The sequence below is a fragment of the Colobus angolensis genome, unplaced genomic scaffold (genome assembly GCF_000951035.1).
Source record: "Colobus angolensis palliatus isolate OR3802 unplaced genomic scaffold, Cang.pa_1.0 Scaffold19, whole genome shotgun sequence".
Classification (NCBI taxonomy): domain Eukaryota; kingdom Metazoa; phylum Chordata; class Mammalia; order Primates; family Cercopithecidae; genus Colobus; species Colobus angolensis.
Window position 1 is genome coordinate 12,994,857 of NW_012115043.1, and position 22,481 is coordinate 13,017,337.

At 38.3% G+C, this 22,481-nt stretch overlaps 1 protein-coding gene across 1 annotated transcript in view; it reads left to right on the forward strand.

Moving 5' to 3' along the window:
* Positions 1–22,481, forward strand: part of ADAM10 (ADAM metallopeptidase domain 10) — a 157,987-nt gene that overhangs the window by 733 nt on the left and 134,773 nt on the right. The window lies entirely within an intron of this gene.

Consider the following 22,481-nt stretch of genomic DNA (forward strand, 5'->3'; position numbering starts at 1 on the left):
GTCGCCCTCCAGAGAAGCGAAGTCGGGGCATTCGCGTCGCCTGGCGAGAGCGGTGGAACCCAGGCTGGTGGCTGCATCCCTCCAGTCTGCTCGGCGGGTGCCGGTGCAGGCAGCCGCAGCGGGGCTGGCGGTCTCGCCGTCCTCGTTCAGCGCTCATCCTGCTCACCATTCCTCCCCCAGCCCATGCCCGGTGGCGGATACCGAAGTCCTCTCCGCCGCCGAGACCCGCCGCGCAGACTCGTGGGAAGTTGTGTTGTTTGCGGCTGGGCTCGTGTATTGTTCTTTACCGGGCGCGCGGATCCTGACCGACCCCGTTCTGCAGAGGGGCCGCCCGTGGAGTGGCAGCAGTCATCACCCGCGTGTCTGAGACTAGTGGCCTCGGTTCTTCCTGTGTCCTGTGTTTGGAGAGAGATCACAGGAGGGTGTGTTGGTGTTCAGTGAAAACATTCTGTCGCCCAGGGGAAGGGGTTTGGTTGGGAGAAGGGTAAACCATTTGGGGATGTTCTTTGATTTGTAGGCTGGATTGGGTCTCTTAGAGTAGAAGTTCGGTCCCTGGGTGACCCAACTTGAAGTTTCGTTGAACTCTCAGGTGGAGTAGATGTGCAGTGTAGTTAGTGGATTGTCAAAACAGTGCCCCCTCCCCCCTACAAATGAAAGTTAAATTTGCTAAAAGCATGTCATTTCTTGTTTCGGGTTTTGAAGACAACGAGTTTTATTTCCGGTGTATCCTAGGACCAGCTGCATCATTTTATTCTTGTGTGAAGTGCTTTATTTTAGGTAAGCTTTTTGACTTGCCCCAAAGCAAACTTGAAAACCTCAAAGTGTGCCTAAAAGCAACGAATTGAAAAATTTTGAGGAATGCTCTGGATGACTGTCTGTAGCCTTTGATAATTTAGAGAATATCTATTTCATGTATTGTTTCTGTTTTTTTCTTTGCCACTTTGACTTTTGACTGCAGGGCCAAGTGTGTTTCTGTCCTGTATTCTACCGAGTCCGAGGGTGGTACTGTGTAGGCAGACTTCTGTTATAGTTGGTAGTGTTCGTTTTTTTTGTTATACATTTTGTTTTATTTTTTTCAGTCCAAGTCATCAAGCAAGATACACATTTTAGATTAAGAACTGATAATAGATGTTTAGTTTTAAAAAGGATTATGTGCGGGAGACCCTGTTAGAGCCTTTTCATCTGACATTTGTTATTTCTGTTCCAAACGTGGCTTTCAACAAATCATTTTCCTATCTGTTTTCACTTTTTGTGATTAAATTCAGGAGTTAAGACACTTCTCTGTAAGGTAATAAAAAGTAAGACAAACACATGAGGCACATTACTGAGTAGTAGTATACCAAATGTTCTTTTAAAAATAATGAAAACAGTAAGAAACTGATGTAGTCTTATGTTTGAAGAAAAAACAATTGAATAACATAATGTTTGTGGGTTAAAACCCGTATACAAAAGTTTTCTAAACTCAGATTTCCAGAGTCCTTTATTGCATTGGTTAAAAGCCTAATTTTTGGTATTTCTGTTAAGCAGAACTTTTTCAAAAAACAGAAGACAAGTTTTATTAGTTTTATTTTAAAATTAGTATCAAGATTCTAGCTTTTGGGTACTTGAAGATACTTGTAATTTTATTGCAACTATGAGGTATTTTTATTTACTAATCTGAACTGTTTGTGGTCACTTGTAAGATCTTTGTATGATGATTTGTAGACTTCAGCACATTCAAATTGAATGTGTCTTTGTTTTAGCATATGAGAGAAAGGAGAAATTTGTGTAGATAAGAAGTTGTGGCCAAGATTTAACTTAAAGTAGAAATGATTTTCAGGTAGTTAATAAATCCTTTTTGTTGCTTCCACCTCCCCAATTTGTCAGTCGCTGTTGTGTGTGAAAATTTTCTTGCTTTATGTATTACTAGGATGGGAAGCTGGAAGGAAGAATTAAAGTGGTTAGAATCATAAAACATAAACTTTCCTAATGGTGTCCGTTTCCAGCACAGCCCCATCCTATGTTGTCGTTGTAGGAGCATACCATGTTTTGTTATTTTATTTTTTTGATTTAATTGGTGTGTTTGAGAGCACAAAAGGTATTTCAACTGTAGCAGTAAATCCCATAATGTTTTGGTTTGATGAAATCATACACGAAATGAACTTTAGAGTACGATATGTCTCTTATATTTAAAAATCTGAGGTAAGTGCTTAGCTTTGTACAATATGCTCAATAGAAATAAGTTTTCTGGAAACTTGACCAGAGCTTTAGAGGTAAATAGAGCTGAAGCAGTGAAACTTTCTGTTACTCTGACTCGGAATCTACCAGCAAATAAGAGTTTAATGAAAGAGACAGACTAATTTTGTCTTTATCCTTAAGGATCTCTGACTCTTCATCTTTTTTAAAACTTCAGTTTGAGTCCAGTTAACTCCATCATCTTTTTTAAAATTTGTTTTATTTTATTTATTTATTTTAAAAAGTAGTGACAGGGTCTTAATATGTTGCCCAGGCTGTTCTCAAACTCCTGGAGCCTAGCGACCCACCTACCTTGGCCTCCCAAAGTGCTGGGATTGCAGGCATGAGCCACCCCGACTGGGCAATTCCTTCTCTTGTTAAGACATTTTTCTTAAAAAGAAAAATTTACATATTATATATTACTAGTAATTTACATATTACTAGGATGGGAAGCTGCAAGGAAGAATGAAAGTGTTTAAAATGATAAAACATAAGCTTTCCTAATGGTGCCCGTTTCCAGCACAGTCCCGCCCTATGTTGTAGTTGTAGGAGGATACCATTGCCTACATTAACAGTATTTTCTGTGTGTATGTATACACACAGCCTTTCCAGCAGTCATGGCAGGCACTTCTCTGATGTGCTTTTAATAACTTGTTTAAGACCTTCAAGGATGTGTATTATTTGATCTTTTTAAAATTTTTCTAAGGACCTTAAGAATTTTGGGGGATAGGGTGAATGGAGCATTTCTATGATGCCTTTTGTGTATCTGAATACTGTGTTAGGAGTTTCACTTTTCAACAGTTATGAGAGAGGAGTGATATGCAGTTGAAGAAACAGACTCGAAAATACAATTCTTCTAGCGTCATCCACCACTTTAATTTAGACATTCAAACTCAAGCTGGTTTGACCTTAAACCCTAATAAGCTTTTTTATCCATTGCCACCTCATGCGTTTTTGAAAGTGGCTTTCATACATTAGCTCAAAGGTGGCCTCTGGACTAAACTACCTTAGAGATATGTTTTATTTGCATTGTCTTTAAGTTTGAACTAATGATTAACATTGGGATATTTCTCAATGAAATTGGGAAAAATTGGGATATTTCTCAATGAAATTCATGGATTTCTGGATTTTAGGGGAAGACTTGGAAATCCAGGTAGTAGTGGGCTATTTTCCTATTGTCCAGAGCTGAGCAGTAGGGCAGTAGCCACCCTCTTTAAACTGGGCATGTGCGTTCCGGTTACTGCGGTTCCCATCATTCCTGATGATACATCTGGCCTTTTTCACTCATTTTTGTTACCTGCCTGGGTGCTGTGGGTATGTTGTTCACATCTCTGCTTCAGCTTTATCTTGTATAGATAGCTCCAACTTTTAAAAAATGTTTGACTGTGACCTCTTAACTCAACTTTTAATGTTTTTTTGCAATGTTTTTTCTGTAGTTTTAAAAATTGGTTTAAAAAGAACATGGCATACACAATACTTTTTATTCAGCATTAGGTTATTGGATTTTTTTTTTTTTAACCCTGTTTTTATAATAGTAACAATTTGAAGGTGTTTCAGATAGAATGGTTGTTACAGTCTCTCCACATGTCTTTACCTAAATGAGTAAATAAGAAACCGTTTCTTTTTATACTGGGATGAGAACCACAGAAAAAATTAGTTGAGGGTCGTATTAATAAAAACCAATTTAAGAATAGGATACAAACATAAACTCTGCTTTTGAAATTAAGACAATGAAATGGAGGAGCAAAAACTTCAGCAGTTAGCTACATTTTCCTAACATTTTTGGGAGATCACAGGTTCAGATATGAGATGATGTCCGTATAACAAACTCTGGGAATACACTTTTTTTTTTTTTTTTGAGGCAGAATATTGCTCTGTCGTCCAGGCTGGAGTGCAGTGGTGCTATCTTGGCTCACTGCAACCTCCGCCTCCCGGGTTCAAGTGATTCTTCTGCCTCAGCCTCCAGAGTAGCTAGGACTACAGGCATGTGCCACCACGCCCGGCTAGTTTTTATATTTTTACTAGAGACCGGGTTTCACCATATTGGCCAGGCTGGTCTCAAACTCCTGACTTCAGGTGATCTGCCCGCCTTGGCCTCCCAAAGTGCTGGGATTACAGACGTGAGCCACTGCGCCTGGCCAGGAATACACTTGTACATTTTTTGTGTGTTTCTTTTTGTTGTTGTTGTTGTTGGTCTTGGTTAGAGATGAGGTCTCACTAGGTTGCCCAAGCTGCTCTTGAACTCTTGGCTTTAAGCAGTTCTCCAACCCTGGCCTCCCAAAGTGCTGGGGTTACAGGTGTAAGCCACTGCACCTGGCCAGTTTTGGGTGTATCTGATGGAAGTTTTTCTAAAATATAGAAAATTTACTGTAGACACATTTATCTCCTTAAAATGGACTGAATTTAATCTTAAATGATTAAAGTTTAATTGGGAGAAGAGTTGTTATTCTAGGTTCTATTGTAGTTTCTGTTTTTACTTTTTCCAGAAATGACTGAAATGGCCTGGTAGTTTATTATTTTTCTAAATTTATTCTAGATGATTGTGCATTTTATTCTTGGATCTAGTTGTAGCAGTATTTCCAACTTTTTGGTTAGGTTTCTTTGCTTTCTTGTAAACCTTGAAGATGTCACCTTCTAATTAGTTGTTTCTAGTATGTTTTGTGTAGGAAAACTAAATGATTATGCTTAACAAATACGCTTGCATGTGAAATGAAATAAGTAAGTTCTAAATTTTCTATGGAATAAAGTACATGGGCTTTAGGTAGTTTTTTCTTTCTCTCTGCCCCCCATCCCTACCCCTCACCTTTCAATATGTATAGCTTGGCTTTGTAGAGTTTAGCATTGAGGTTGCCTGGCTCCTAACTTTCTAAACAGTTGGAATGATGTGGTACTAGTGTGTTTTGCTAGTTACAGTTAGGCAGGGAAGAATGGAGAGAAAAAACTGATGAATAACCAGGAAGGTACAGCAAATAAAATGTATACTCATTTGGTCGCAGATAGATTATGTCCTAGAGCTAAATCATGAGTACTCTGGTTTTATACTAATATACTAGATTATTGGTATTAAACATACTCTAAAATGTCCAACTATAATATTCTCTACAAGAATAGAAATTGTGAATTAAGAGTGTTGACTGGATGTGGTGGCTCATGCCTGTAATCCCAGCACTTTGGGAGGCCGAGGCAGGCAGATTACCTGAGAAGTCAGGAGTTCGAGACAAGCCTGCCCAACATGGCGAAACTGCCTCTCTACTAAAAATACAAAAAATTAGCTGGGTGTGGTGGCGGGCGCCTGTAATCCCAGCTACTCAGGAAGCTGAGGCAGGAGAATCGCTTGGACCTGGGAGGCGGAGGTTGCAGTGAGCCGAGATTGCGCCACTGCACTCCAGCCTGGGCAACAAGAGTGAAACTCCATCTCAAAAAAAAAAAAAAGGATTTTATTTCAAGCAAAGTCAGTGAAAGGTAGATGACAGAGGCTCATGGTATTGTGCTTGTTTCTAGTAAGTAGCTGTGTTACAGTTACTGTGTTACCATTTTGTTGATTTTTACATTTGTATGAAGTTAAATTTCTTGTCTGTCTTTAATTGTATTACATTATAATGGTTAGAAAAAAAAATTTGCTGAAGTTGGGGCATAGTTTTGGAAGGGTCTAGCTTAAAATATGGTCCATGTGGAGTACCAAAAATGTAGTTTGTGTGGAGAAGGTTGAAGGCAAGGGCAGTCATTGGCCACTGCTGCCAACACCAAGTTTCAGTGAGAGGCCTGTGTGAGATAAATTGTAGGTAGGAAAGGCTGTGGACAGAAAAACACATAGTAATTTCACATCTGAACCCCCCCCAAGCCCAAAATCACAGGGTCAGGCCTTCCTAATTGTAGGAATGATTTGCATTTCATTTGATTTTTACATGGGCAGCTAGGGTAAAGAGCCCCAGGTTTTTGTTGTTGTTTTGTTTGTTTTTGAGACAAGGTCTCTTTCTGTTGCCCAGGCTGGGGTACAGTGGTGGGATGTCAGCTCACTGCAGCCCTGACCTCTCCAGCTCAAGCGATTCTCCAACCTCAGCCTCTCCATAGCTGGGACTACAGGCACGCGCCACCATGCCTGGTTAATTTTTTGATTTTTTTGTAGAGATGAGGTCTCACTGTGTTGTCCAGGCTGTGTTGTTCTTTTCTAAAGGAGTAATTGATTTTATTAATGATCGTTAATGATCTTCCAGGCAACCCGAAAAAGTCTGCTTGTTCTGAACAAAAATCTAGCAGTGATAATTCTAACTAGTCTAGCTGTTGATTTTTATATTAGGAAAAAGGAAGCGATGTTAAGGATAAGTGGAAAACCTATGATAACCGTACCACTTGGATTCCTGTAAGGGCAGTAATGTTGCTGTCCAGCAATATGAAGATTTTGCTTTAGTATCAGGATAGCCTGACCTAGCTAGTTTACAGGAAATAGCAGTGCTGAGAATATTTCTCAGGGAATGTAGTCTCCCTTTGATGCTAAGTAAATTCATTTTGAAGCTACTACAGATGCTTCTTGACTCATCATAAGTTGAAAATACCGTAAGTTGAAAGTGTATTTAATGTTGGCAACAGAGATGATGGTTCAACTTAGGATTTTGATTTTTCGACTTTATGATGGTGAGAAAGTGATACACGTGCAGTAGAAACTGTAACCCCATTGTAAGTTTTAAGGAGCTCTCCTCCACTTAATGATGGGATTATGTCACAATAAACCCATCATAAGGTTGAAAAATATGAATCATAGTGAGTTGGGTAACATATGTACAGTCTATTTGTACTACTCCAAGTAAACAATGTGAGATGTATACAGTGAGAACTTTGTTGTTTAGTCACCAGGATTTATTATGTGTCTATGACTGTTACGAGTCATGAAGCCACAGTATTGAGTGAGAAGAAAAGTAAAAAATACTGAGTTTGTTGGAGTAAATGAAATGCCAACATATAAACATATACTTGCAATTATGTATTGTAGTTGCACCTGAAATGAGGATTTGTTAAGCTTGAGGGACATGAGCAATTGGGGAAGGCTTTTTGAGGTAGAAGAGAATGGCATATAAGATGCTTGTAGGTTTACTTGCATGGAATCAATAGTCTGTGTCAGGAAATAAGGAGAATTGCTAACTGGACCATGATAATCAGGACTCTGATTATTCTAGGCCACGATAACTGTGAGATAGAATATTATGGAATGTTGGTTGGAGTCCCTGTTGAACAGTTAGGTTATGATTGACAAACTGGGTGATTGAGTCTTGGATTAGAATGATTGTAGGAATAAATAAGGATAGAACAAGAAATGACATGGAAGAAAAACTGATAAAACTGGGCAAATGTTTGATGTGAAAGTAACAAAACTTACAGAGGGCTCACTCTGTTGAATGTAATTATTAGGCTGTTTCATTGGAGGGAGTGTGATTTTATAAAACTTTGAAGACCTCAGTCTTTGAAGTTGAACATGTCTTAAGATTTTGAGTCTGGATAGAAGCTTATAGGTTGGGATGGGTGTCAGAGTCTGGGATTTTATCTTATTTGCGTGCTAATACTTGGAAACTGGATAAAATTTTTCACAGATCTTTAATCTCTGGCTAGTTATTTGGGAAGCAGTGCTTTAGGTAGTTGGGTTATAGAAGTTTAGTGAATTTGGAGTGGAGGTAGAGATTAGTTTAAAGATATACTAACACTTTTTTTTCTTATTTAAGTTGGAATTAGGCTATTCAGTTCAAAAATATGATTGACTCTTGATTTCATGTGAACTGTGAACTTGTGTTTCTGAGACAAATAGGGGAAAATAATATGATCTTTGCATTTTAGGCAAATGTACATATATGATTTATGGAGCAGAATTTACTTTCCATCTGTTTTTGCTTGTATTGATGGTGACAGGACACAGATATACGTACATTTGAACTTTGAATTTAGCTTTCAAATGATCTTTGCATTTTAGGCAAATTTGCATAAGTGATTTGTGGAGCAGAATTTGCTTTCCATCTGTTTTTGCTTGTATTGATGATGGCAGGACACACTTATACATACATTTGAACTTTGAATTTAGCTTTCAAAAGAACATATAGAATTCTCTATGAATTGATGGGATATTAATTTACTATCCCTTTTCCTAGGAATTAAGTGGGATAATTTGTAAAAGTGCTAAAGACTTTAAAGTACTACATAAATATTATTAAAATTACGTCATTTCCAGACCTACTTTCATTTGGGATCTATTAGTTACAAAATACAGATGGATAAAATCTATTTTTAGTAGTTGGAATATTAGAACATCATTACCAAACATTAGAAAATAGAATTAAAGAAAATCCCTAATTCCTCCTTCAACACAATTTTATCGCTTTTTAATATTAATCATATACTCTTTTAAAATGCTTATTACGGGTTTATATTATAGTATTTGTGTAGTTCTGTATACATTTAAAAAACTAATGTATAGTTAATGGCTAGGTGTGGTGGCTCATGTCTGTGATCCCAGCACTTTGGGAAACTAAGCTGGGAGGATCAGTTGAGGTCAGGGGTCTGAGACCAGCCTGGTTAATATAGCAAGTCTCTATCTCTATGCCAAAAATAATAATAATAATAATAAAATAAAATAAGTAAAATTAAATAAATAGAAGAAAAACCTAAATGTGTAGTTAAAACGCATATATATGCAAAGCAGACGCTGAGATATTTATAAGTAGTAAAAAATGAAATCATGTCATTCCTGTTTATACCGTATTTTTTCTATTTTATGGATATTGCTGTTCTTTTTTTTTTTTCTTCCCTCCCTAGAGACAGAATCTCGCTCTGATGTCCAGGCTGGAATGCAGTGGTGCAATCTTGGCTCACTGCAGCCTCCGCCTTCTGGGTTTAAGTGATTTTTGTGCCTCAGCCTCTGAGTAGTTGAGACTACAGGTGCGTGCCACCAGGCCCTTCTCATTTTTGTATTTTAACTAGAGATGGGGTTTCACCATGTTGGCCAGGCTGGCCTTGAGCTCTAGACCTCAAGTGATCCTCCTGCTTTAGCCTCCCAGAGTTTTGGGATTACATAAGTGAGCCACTGTGCTGAGCTTTGATATTGCTGTTCTTTATTTCAAGCTTTATAGTTAAGTTACTGATCTGTGTCTTTACTAGAAGGGGAATGTTAAGAGAGAAGTAACTGCTTGGTAAGTGGAGTGGACTTCTGGATACATGTTATGTACCCGTTTTCATTCAGCAGATACTGGCATTAGTGAAGCAGCCTTCATAGTACTGGCTGTCAGCTATATTACGGAAATAGTCTCATTACATGAAACTGAATGTCATAATGATTTTTGTTAAAATTGGAATATTGCCGTAGTAAAATCAGAAAGTGACCTCGTCCAATTAGTATAGTATATTATCAGAACCCTTAAATGTGTATTATAAAGGTTAGGTATTCTAATCTAGCATAACGGAGGGGGCAGTTTTGTTGACAGATTTGGAGATGGATTGGCACTGATGCTTATAAATTGGTTCAGAAATCAGAATTTAGTTTTGCCGAGAATTTATAAAATTTAAGAATTTATACATTTTCCTGGTAGCCCATAAATTCACTTGTATCCATCCAGTAGCAGAAATCTCTTAGTAACTCCATGCTCCTTAGGAACAGCAGGCCATTTAGTAAGGAGGAGCTCTTTTTCTTTAGTGTAGAGGATGCTTTAGCATAGTGGTTCTCAACTAGGAGGCAGAGGTGGATATTTTGGGATATCTTATGGCAGAAGGGTGAGTTAATGACAATCGATTTAATGTGAAATGGAGCGAGTGGGACAGATGTATATCAAAAGTGGGGTGCTGGCTATGTGAGTATGAAAGTGATGTAGGTAGCTAGAAAGTCATACTCTGTTACTGTCTGTACTTGTGTCTTATTAGAAATTGTATAAAAGATTCAATATAACCCACAGGTTCAGAAAAAGGAATAAAAAAGATTGTATAAAAGAGTTTCAAATCAGCATAGAAATCTTATGTACACATTTCATTCTTTTGATTTTTAAATTGTATTTCATAAGTCAGTGGTAGAAATTTAATACATTCAATAGATTTTAATCATTCGTGTTTTCTGCCCTTTGTATATAGTTTATAAAAGAGCTACTTTGACTTCCGAGCCAGCTTCTGTTATTTTTACTTCTTAGAGACTAGCTGATTTCAAAAAGTGGGTGTGTAGAAATATGCTTTTAATTGGAGACACTCCCTCTTATCTTGTACTTTAACTTGTAACTGTTAGGTATAGCTGTTTGCTTCTAGAAGATGATTTGGCTAGTTTCTAGTGAAAAAATAGATTCTGGCTTAAGTTTGAAGTCACATTGTAGAAGTAACTTTTCAGAGTGCATTAAAAGCACTTAAATATGTTACTGAAATATAGGGCATGATAGTTCCTGAAAGCCTACCTTTGTCATACAGGAGAACGGTTTTGTTGGTGGTATTTAGTGCCTGAAGATCTGAGTGAATATGTATATCAAATAAAGGAAGCATTGGTCAACACAGTATGACATGTAGTTGATGACTCAGTAGGAAGGAAATATATTTTTATGTTGGGGAAAAATGCTGTTGGTACCTAATTTTGAAATTATACAAGTGAAAAGTCTGTTGAAAACAAGTTGATTACAAGTAATTTTTTTGAGGAATGCAAATATGCCATGCTTAGCTTATTCTTACATCCTCTCATTTATTGTAATTGAGTTTTTCTGTAAATAGGAAAATCTGTAATATCAAAACATTATTGCAGATTTTCTTCTCCCATTCTTAAGATTGTACAGTCAACTTTTTGTGTGTATATAGGAAAACAGTTGCTTGTTACATGATATTTCTGTCTCACACCAAGGTGGTGATGTTGACCCACCGTCAGAGAGTTATTCTTTGTTTTTTCTCCTGATGTTAATGAAATTTTCATTCTGTGTTTTTTCACCCAATTCTTTAATTTAGATTGGAACAGAAGATTGTAAGTTTTGGGTTCAAGGATTGGGAAGTTAGTTTTTGCTTAGAAGGGTACTTGGGAAGTAAGATGCTACCTACCCATGGAATATGGAAAAAAATCATAATGGCTGGCATTTGTTGGGGTACTTAATGCCAGGCACTGTTGTTAGGTCGTTTTGTGTATCATGTATTAGCTCAGTCTTCACAGCATCTCTATGAGATAGGTGTTGTTATTTTCATTTTATAAATGAGAGAGAAGGATCAAGGAGGGTTACTTACCCAGAGTCAGGAAAGTCAAATAGTAGTTATCAATTGAGGGAAGCCAATATTTGAATATAGTCAGTCTGGCTCTAGAATCCCTCCTCTTACACGCTGTATTGTCTCTGAGAAACATACCCCATGCTTTAAAAAGTTTAGTATACTGGGATGATTTATCATTCTTAGATCATGCCTTTACATGTAGGCTAATTTTACACTCAAAGCATAATTTAGGTTCTTTTTACTTACAGTATTTGAACCATTTGCCTTTTAGTCAGTCAGGTTCTTTATAGAAGGTATTTTATTTTTTGGATGTGAAAAAATGTTTACAGTTGAGGGGAGAAAAGCACCTTACAGAAAGAACATGCGTAAAACCATTTCAGTTTTGTCATAGATAAATATATATGTAATCATTTTTAGAGAACAGATACCAATTTTCTGGCTAGTAAGATTCATAATGCACTTCTGTGATTAGGAAAAATAATTTTTTAAAAGGCAGATTAGTAAATACCAGTATCCTGGCGACCTTGAGAAAAGTTAAGGAAGATAAAAATACTGTTCTCAAATTGTAGAAAGCTCTCCTAAGCTCTCCTGTGACAAGGAAGCCAAGTTATGTTTTTTCTATTTCTTAAAACCTGCTAGTCATTTTTCTACCACTCTTGCATGTGATTTTTGGGTATTACTTAGTTTTCCCCCTTTAAAAAAACCCAAAAAACTAGAGATGGGGTCTTACTGTGTTGCCCAGACTGGTCTTAAACTCCCAAGCTAAAGTGATCCTCCTAAACATCACTTTCGACTTCCCAAAGTGCTAGGATTGCATAAAGTTTGATAAAGAATCTGTTTTCTCTATCTCGTAGATGCAATCTAGTTATTCTTCTGGCAATTTTACATATAGGCTTTGTTTGACATACTGTGTTTCCTTTTTTTTTTATTCTTGAAAATTTTTATACTTTCTAAAAGGTTGAGGGTATACTAGTAATTAATATTTGTATGCCTTTCACCTAAATTTATGAATGGTTACCTTTTACCACATTTACTCTCTTTTTAATAATATATTCTTTTTTCCCCTCTGTTTCATTTGAAAATAAGTTGTACTCTAAATACTTCAGTGTGCTTGCATTTCGTAAAAGTAAGGACATTGTGCTACATAACTAAGGGGATTTTTTTCTTAAGTGTGGAGATGTTCAACTTTCCCATAGGGCTTATAAGTATTAGGTACCATGTGACTGTAGTATATGCTTTGTAGTATATGCTTTTCAAATTTCCCATGGGGCTTTTAAGTATTAGGTATCATGTGACTGTAATATATGCTAGCTTTCTGGCAACTAAAACAGAGAACAAGAAAGTAAAATGCTGTTGGTGCGCTATTCTGTGGAGGTAAAATAAAAAGAGAAGGGAGAAGATATTGACTTTGCAGGGTAACCATCCTGTAGGGTGGAGCTATTTTATGTAGGAATAATATCTCAGTAACATAACCTTGAGGTTATTGCATCATTATGGCCTCTTCTGGTGAAGATGTTAATAAGGATAAACCTGGCTTAAGAAGAACATGTTAAAGTAGGAGGAAAATTAATCATCCATCAAATAGAAAGATATTTAGTAAGATATAATTACCTAGAAACTGTCCTTAGTGGAAGCTGTCATTTTCTGTTGATGTCAGATTAGTAAAATTTTATTGTCCTCTAGGTTAAATGTATTTTATTTTCATCATTGTCAGGTAACATCTGTTTCTCCACTGTTAAAGTGTTTGTGTGAAAATGCCTTTTTTAAGTACAGTTGAACCTCCGTATCTGTGAGTTTCATATTTGTGGATTCAACCAACCACGAATGAAAAAATTCAAAAAATAAAATTGGGTCTGTATTGAACATGTACAGACTTTTTTTCTTGTTATTCCCTAAACAACACAGTACAACAACTATTTATATAGGATTTACATTGTATTATGTATTATAAGTAATCTCGAGATTGTTTAAAATATACATGGGTATGTGCATAGGTTGTATGCACATACCACATCATTTTGTCAGAGATTTGAGCATCCATGGATTTTGATATCTGTGGGAGGTCCTTGAACCAACCCCCCAGGGATACCAGGGGACAATTGTATTCTGTTCTTTCTCAGGGAGATAAAATTAGGAATTAAGATTGGCATTCTTTGAGTACTTCCTTGTTGTTCATTTTGTCCTGCGTGGGTAATACATCTAATAGTGATGAAAGAACCTGGACTGGGAGAGTCTAGCAAGTAGTAAGGATCAGGATAGAGTAGGTGATAAGAAATCGGAGTACAACGATTAGGCAGCTTGGAACTAGGGAATCAGAAAGATCTATAACAAGGAGAGATTCCCAGATACAAAGGTGAATGGGTCAGAGGCCGAGCTCTGTTCAGATAGAGATGGGTGAATAGTTAACATGTTTCAGTGAGATTTGATGATACCACATGCTCTATCTATACTTTTTGAGCTCTTGACTGATTGCTAAAGTTTAGAAATAAATCTCAGTTGATAGGTCCAGTCTCTGCATGTGGGAACAGGCAATTTTGTGGTGTCTGACTGAGGTAAGCAGTACAAGGGTTGAAAATGAGTCAGGGCTCCTGTGGAGTAAACCATGCCCATTGCAATCACTAGCTGTAGAAATCAAGGGTATACATATATATATATATATATTTTTTTTTCTGTCTATAAAAAGTATATTCTTTAGTATTGCATTACCTGTTTTCCCCATCTTAGAGGTAGATGTCAGTTTAATTTTTGAAGGCTTTTTGCCATGTGCTGTATTTTGATAATTTTTTTTTCTTTTCAGTTTTTTTTTTTTTTTTTCCAGACAGCGTCTCACTTTATCACCCAGGCTGGAGTGCAGTGGCACAATCTTGGCTCACTGTGGCCTCGACTTCCCAGATTCAAGCGATCCTCCCACCTCAGCCCCCCAAGTAGCTGGGACTACAAGTACATGCCACCATGCCTGGCTGATTTTTGTATTTGTTGTCGAGATGGGATTTTGCCATCTTGCCCAGGCTGTCTTTTCAGTTTTTTCAGTCATATCAGAAATATGGTGACTTACCTTGTTTATGATTAAGGTAGTTTGACTCATCGTAGAGTATCATGAAATCACTGAAATAAAAATTGAGTTCTTGGCACGGCCTCCTATTTGCTCTGTAACATTGGATTTGTTATATATCACTCAAACCTCAGTTTTCTTTAAGATGGGCTAATAGTTCTCACTTGATTGGGTGGTTTAAGTGAAAAAAATGTAGAGCAGTACAGAGCGTGGCAAATAGCAAGTGCTTGATACATTTTAATTATCATGACATCCAGTTCATAAGCATTGTTGTTTAATTTAGGTAAACAAGAAATTGATGTAATCAGGATATTTTTCTGTACATGGTCAGATTTCAGGGTACATTTAAAAAATTGAGATACTTTTAAAAATAAAATAGGCATATATAGTTTAGAATTTTTAATTTTTCCCCTTTAAATATATGAAATGTGAAACTTAAAAAGTCATTTAAAATAAAAAACTTAAAAAGTTTTTTAGTGAGATGTTAATGTGAATTTGAATATATTGAATTTCTAAAATAAGAATGAGAAGCAACAGCCTTAGTGTAATATTACATACATATATAATATAATGAAAAACTAAAGATATTCTGTTAAAGTCAGGGACAAAGTAAATATGCCCACACTTGTCGTTACTCAGCATGGTTTGGTAGTCCTAGTTAGTGTAGTAAGTTAAAAAAAAGATAAAATTATAAATAGATGAATAAAAGATGTAATATGCAAAGCAGAACCAATAAAAGGCCAAGAAAGAAGATAAAGAATATTTTTGGAATTTTGCCTGCAAAATTTAGGGGCTCATGAATCCCCTATAGAGGTTGTGCAGTTTCTCCCTTGGTATCCATGGGGATTGGTTCCATGAATGCTCAAGTCCCTTATATAAAAAGGTATAGTATTTGCATATAACCTATGCACATCCTTCCCTGTACTTTATTTTTGTTTTAAAGGGTTAAACAATAAGGCCTTATCTGCACAAATCAGGATAGAATGAGGCAGGCAGTTCAGGATTGGCTGATTCGGAAGCTGGCTAGACAAATCCATCTCAGCTACTATGTGGAGAGCCAACATTGTCCACGAAAAAGGGGGACCTCTGGAAATACACAGCAGACCCCAGCCTAGGTCTTTTGGGCAAGAGCTGGGTCATTTCCACACTGAAACCACTCTGAGGGAGAGGGTGAAGAACCACCACGTTCTGTTCACTCACCTAGTTGTAGGTAATCTCTACATTGTGGATGGACAGAGCGGTTCAACTTCTAGCTGACAGCTCGCACTCAAAGGTCACTGTCAGCTCTTCTCTTTTATGATCACGTTGTGTTGAACGATGAGGCAGCACCTTCCATGCACTCTTTTTTTTATTTTTTTTGAGATGGGGTCTCGCTCTGTCGCCCCAGACTGGAGTGCAGTGGCACAATCTCCACTCACTGTAAGCTCCACCTCCCGAGTTCACGCCATTCTCCTGCCTCAGCCCCTGAGTACCTGGGACTACAGGCACCCGCCACCACGCCTGGCTATTTCCATGCACTCTTAAGGCCTCTCTCCAGTGTGAACTCCAATGCCTAAATGAGGTTAGGCTTTGACTGTATGCTTTTTTACATCTGCTGCACTTCTACATTTATAAGACCTTTCTCTGTGTGAACTTTCATGTGCCAAGCAAGGTGGAAGTTTCTGCTTCTCCGTATTTCCTGCATACATAAGGCCTTGTTCCATCATGAATTCTCTTATATGCTGTAAGATAGAAATTGTGGCTGAAGAATTTTCCACATTTACAACACTTAGAAGTCTCTTTTCCAGTGTGAACTTCTGGTGCTCAGCAAATGTGTCTTTATAGATAAAAAGACTTTCTACATGATTTGCACTCATAAGACCTTTCTCCACTGTGAATTCTCTGCTGCTGAACAAGATAGGATTTTCTGATAAAGGATTTATCACATTAAGCTCACTCTTTTTTTTTTTTTTCCTTAGAGACGGAGTCTTGCTCTGTTGCCCAGGTTGGAGTGTGACAGCACGGTCTCGGCTCATTGCAACCTCTGCCTTCCCAGGTTCATGCGATTCTCCTGCCTCAGCCTCTCTAGTAGCTGGGACTACAGGTGTGTGCCACCACACCTGGCTAATTTTTGTATTTTTAGTAGAGACGGAGTTTCACCGTGTTGGCCAGGCTGGTCTCGAACCCGTGACCTCAGGTGATCTGCCCACCTCAGCCTCCCAAAGTGCTGGAATTACAGGTGTGAGTCACCGTGCCTAGCCTTAAGCTCATTCTTTGTATGACCTCTTTAGAGTATGAGGTTTGGAGGTGGAGTCAAAGAATTTCCCGTAGTCACTGCATTTATAAGGTATTTCTTTGCTGTGAATTCTTTTCTGTACTGTAAAGTAGGAGCTGTGACTAAAGGTTTTCTCACATTCACCACACTCCTAAGGCTTTACTCCATCGTGGATTTTCTGTTGCTGAACAAGTATATCTTTGTGGCTGAAGGCTTTCACACACTCACTGCACTTGGCAGTGCCTTTGTCCAGTGCGAAAGGCCTCCCTACTCTCAGTACTTTGGTGTGACTTTTTCCCCATTGGGAGGGGCCTGGTGCTTGAAAACTTCAAAGCTATTCAAGAAGTATTTCCCACCCTTCCTGCTAGTGAAAACCTTCTTTGACATGTAGGATCTGCAGATCTTCACAAACACCAGGCTCTTTTGCTTCTAGAAGATTTCTGTCTACTGCCTCTGGATCTGGTCTAGGTTACAGTGAACCAGAAGTCTCTACCTCATGACTCACATGTGTGTGGTTGCTACTCAGAGGATGTTCCCCTTGTCCAGCAAGATGGAAGAACGTCTTTCAAGACCAGGCCACACATTTCATGGGGTGGGCTTTCTGACCTGCCTTAGGAGTTCTCACCTGTGACACTCTTAAAGAAACACCCTGCTTGGAAGGTGCATATTCATTCTCCACTCCATACCAACTACCTTGGGTGGAGTTACCTCACTGTGCTTGTCTTCTGAGCGTCACTGCAAAATGCCCTCTCATACTTTTATTTTAATATTTTTATTTTTTTGAGACAGGGTCTCACTCTCTCACCCAGGCTGGAGTGTAGTGGTGTGATTACAGCTAACCTCAGCCTCTACTTCCTGGGATTAGGTGATGCTCCCACCTCAGCCTCTTGAGCAGCTGGGACTACAAGTGTGTGCCACCACACCTGGCTAATTTGTTGCATTTTTGTTGTTGTTGTTGATACAGGGCTTTGCTATGTTGCCCGGGGTGGTCTTTAACTCCTGGGTTTAAGCAGTCTGCCCGCCTCGGCCTCCCAAAGTGCTAGGATTACAGGTGCGAGCCACTGCACCTGGCCCCTCCCATATACTTTGAACCATCTTCAGATTTGTTGTAATACCTGATGTAATGCCAGCACTTCATTTGTGTGAATTCAACATAGTGCTTGGTGCACAGCAAATTCAGGTTTTGCCTTTTGGAACTTTGTGGAATTTTTTTCCCCTTCAATATTTTTAATCCACAGTTGGTTGAATCCACTAATGCGGAACCCATGAATACAGAGGACTGACTATATCAGTGAGGATTTTCCAGAGAGACAGAACCAACTGGATGTGTATATGTACAGATAGATACATGAGAAAGGATTTATTAGGGGAACTGGCTTATGCGGTTATAGAGACTGAGAAGTCCCATGATAGGCAGTCTGCAAGCTGGAGACCCTAGGATGCTAGTAGTATGGCTCATTTTAGTCTTGATGTCTGGGAACCAGGGAAGCTGATATTTTATCTCTGTCTAGGCTGAAGGCCATAGAGGTTGGAGCCCTGATATCCGAGGGGAAAGAGAGGGAGAATTTTCTTTTCCTCTACCTTTTTGTTTTTTCCTGGCCTCTAGCCAATTGGATGGTGCCTGTCCACAGTGCAGGTGGATCTTCCCCAGTCAGCCCATCACTCCACATGCCAGTCTTCACTGGAAGCACCCTCAGAGACACATCCAGAAATAATAGTTTACCAGCTCTCTGGGTCTTCCTTTATCCAGTCAAGTTGACACCTAAAATTAACTACCAGGTTAATTAACTACCAGGTTCGTGGATTTCAGGTTAGTATTCCTCTTGTAGAGGAAAAAATGGTGAATTATAACCAAAGGCGGATGAATCTAAGTGTTTAAGTGACTTACCAAAGATTTGATACCTATTCTGTAACATTTTGTAATACTTGGCTTATTCAACTCTGCTGTTGTGTGAAAGCAGAGATACAAAATATGTAAATGAATGAGCATAGCAGTGTTGTAAAAACAGGTGGCCAGCTGGAACTGGCCTTTGGGTAACAGTTTGCCAACCCTTGTTCTACATTATTTGGAAACTTTTTCTGCTCAGTACATTGCCTGAGACGTCAGTAGAGGTAATTTTTGCTTAAATGAGAGCTCCATGGTGTACCTATCCCTATTAATGTATTGTTAAATGCTTACATTAAAGCAAGTGTGTAGAAAAAAAGAGATACAAGTTGAGTATCCTTATTTGAAATACTTCGGACCAAAAGTGTTTTGGATCTTTAAATTTTCAGATTTTGGGAATATTTGCATTATGCTTACCATTTCCTAATGTGAAAATCTAAAGTGCTTCAGTGAGGTTTTTTTTTTTTTTTTGGTGACAGAGCCTCGTTCTGTTGCTTAGGCTGGAGTGCAGTGGCACGGTCTCGGCTCACTGCAACCTCCGCCTCCTGGGTTCAAGGGATTCTCCTGCCTCAGCCTTCTGTGTAGCTGGGATTACAGGGGTGTGCCACGACTCCTGGCTAATTTTGTATTTTTACTAAAGAAGGTGTTTCACGATGTTGGCCAGGCTGTCTCGAACTCCTGACCTCAAGTGATCCACCTGCCTTGGCCTCCCAAAGTGCTGGGATTACAAACTTGAGCCTCTGCGCCTGGTTGAGCATTTCTTTTGAGCATCATGTCGGAGCTCAAAAAATTTTAGATTTTGGAACATTTTGGATTTCAGATTTTTGGATACTCAACCTGTATAGCTGCTGGTAGAAGTCAGGGAATTTCTGAGTAAAGAAAGGTTACAGTGCTTCTCAATCTTGAATGTGCATACAGATCATTCTGGGGTGGTCTGGGGTAGAGCCTGAGTCACTTGTGCGGTCAGTAGATCTGCGGGAAGCCTAAGATTCAACATTGCTAGCACTTTTCCTGGAGATACCTATGCTGTTAGTAGCTGAAACACAGTTTGAATTAACAAGATTCTGTGTTCAGAAAATTGCAAAATGCTGGACACGGAAAAAGATTTAATTGGATAAAGACGTAAGCATCCATAAACACAATTTCCAGTCTCAGTGGTAATAGTTGAAAGAACTTGTTAGTTGAACACATGGCGAGTAGTAGGCCTTCATATTTTCTTTTCTTTCTTTTTTTAAAAAATAGAGACAGTGTCTTGCTATGTTGCCCAGGCTGGTTTCAAACTCCTGGGCTCAAGTACTTCTTCTGCCTCAGCCTCCCAAAGTGCTGGGATTACATGTGTGAACCACTGCACGTGGCTCATATTTTCTTTTATTTTGGCTTCAGTTTTGAGTTGGACCTTCTGGTCTTCTAAGAAGTTCTTGAAAATGGTTTAGTTGCTGTTTTCTCAATGGATATTTTGCCTTGATGTTGGTTTCCCCCAATGTTCTTTTAAGACCTATAGTCACTGGTTGTCATTTAATCTTTTATTTCCCCATCTCTTACTACTTATGTCCTATTAGCAAACTACAGTTATGTAGGAATATTAATACGGAATCATTACAGGCTGCTTAGTATTGGAAGTAAGTAGAATGTTAACTTCATTTATTTTACTGAGAAGATAAGTTGAAATATTTTGAATTGTGTTTTTGATTTGTCTTTGTTTTTGATCCTGGATTTTAAAAAATTTTATAATTTAGACAAATTTTGTAACTTGTAACTTTTATAAATTTTATATCTTAGGGAAAAAGTAGGAAGGTCAGAAATCCATATACCTACCACTTTGAAGCGACATTTTTCTTTTTTCTCTTCTTTTTTTAAAAAATAGAGATGAAATCTCGTTATGTTGCCTAGGCTGGTCTCGAATGCCTCACCTTAAGCTGTCCTCCTCAGCCTCCCAAAATGCTGGGCTTATAGGTGTGAGCCACCATACCTGGCCTCAATATTTTTATTAAAAAAAAAAATCTAGTCAGCTTTTTTGAGATATAGTTTACATACAATAAAATTCGTTTTTTCAGTGTACAAATTTATAAATTTTGAGAAATGTATTTACTTATATAACTACCTCCATAATCATAGAACATTTATATCAATCCAAAAAGCTCCCTGGACTATTTGCAGTCAATTCAGAACACTTTCTAATTTCCTTTTGATTTCTTCTTTGACCCATGAACTACTTAGAAATGTAAATTCCTAATATTTGGGGATTTTCTGCATATCTGTTATTGACTTAATTCTACTATAGTCAGAAAACATACTCTTAGATTTTAGTCTTTTAAAATGTATGGAAACATGCTTTGTGGCCTAGGATTAAGGTCTATCTTTGTGACTGTTCCATGTGCCCTTAAAAGGAAATATATTCTATCTATCCAGTCAAGTTCTTTGTGTTTAAGTTTTTAGTAATCTTACTGATTTTTTTTGTCTACTTGTTCAGAAAGGAGTGGTATGATTTCCAACTCTAGTTAGTGTCTACTTTTTTCTGTTCTATCAACTTTTTCTTCACATACTTTGAAGCTCTGTTATGTACATACATATTTAGGCTTGTTATGTTGTCTTCTTGAATTATGAAATGTCCCTCTTTATCTCTTATAATTGTTTTTGTTTTGTTTTGAAGTTTGCTTTTTCAGCTGTTACTATAGCCACTCCAGCTTTGTTTGGATTAGGGTTTGGATTACACATTTTCCCATCCTTTTTACTTTAACTCATCTTTATTTTTGTGTCTATTAGCATATATTAACATTTCCCTTTTTTAAAAAATACCAGGCGTTCAAGACCAGCCTAGGCAACATAGTGAGTCCCCATTTCTACAAAAAATAAAAAAGATTAGCCAGACTGGGCACGGTGGCTCACACCTGTAAAATTGCCACACTTAGACCGGGTTCAGTGGCTCATGCCTGTAATCCCAGCACTTTGGGAGGCCGAGGTGGGTGGATCACCTTAGGTCAGGAGTCTGAGACCAACCTGGCCAACCTGGTGAAGCCCCGTCTCTACTAAAAATACAAAAATTAGCTGGGCGTGGTGGTGCATGCCTGTAATCCCAGCTGCTGGGGAGGTTTAGGCAGGAGAATCACTTGAACCTGGGAGTGGGAGGTTGCAGTAAGCCGAGATCGCGCCATTGCACTACAGCCTGGGCAGCGAGCAAAACGCCGTTTCTGGAAAAAAAAAAAAAGATTAGCCAGGCATGGCATGTTGGTGCACCAGTTTCCAGTTATTTGGAAGGCTAAGGTGACAGGGCTGCTTGAACTTAGGAGGTGGTGGGTACAATGAGCTATAATCATGTCACTACATTCCAGCCTGGGCAATGAGTGAGACCCTGTCTCTTAAAAAATAAACAAAAATACATATAAAGACAGCTTTTGCCTTTTAATTGTTATATCATTTACTTTCCCTTCTGCATCCCCTTCCCTTCCCTTTCTCCTTTTCCTTTCCTTTCTTCTCTTTTGGAGATGGGGGTCTCTCTCTGTTTTCCAGGCTGGAATGCAGTGCTCATTCACAAATGTGATCATAGTGCATTGCAGCGCCAAACTCTTAGGCCCAAGCAATCCTCCCACCTCATTATCCTGAGTAGCTGGGACCACAGGTGCATACTGCTGTACTCGGCTAGATCATTTACTTTTAATGTAATTATTCATATGGCTGAGTTTTAAACTATCATCTTTCTATTTGTTTTCTATTCCATCTGTGCATAGTTCTTTTTCCCCTCTTTTCTTTCATTTCTTGGAAGTAATGTACTTTTTTTTTGTTGTGTTTTGTTTTTGGAGACTGAGTCTCGCTCTGTCACCCAGGCTGGAGTGCAGTGGCGCAATCTCGGCTCACTGCAACCTCTGCCTCCTGGGTTTAAGCGA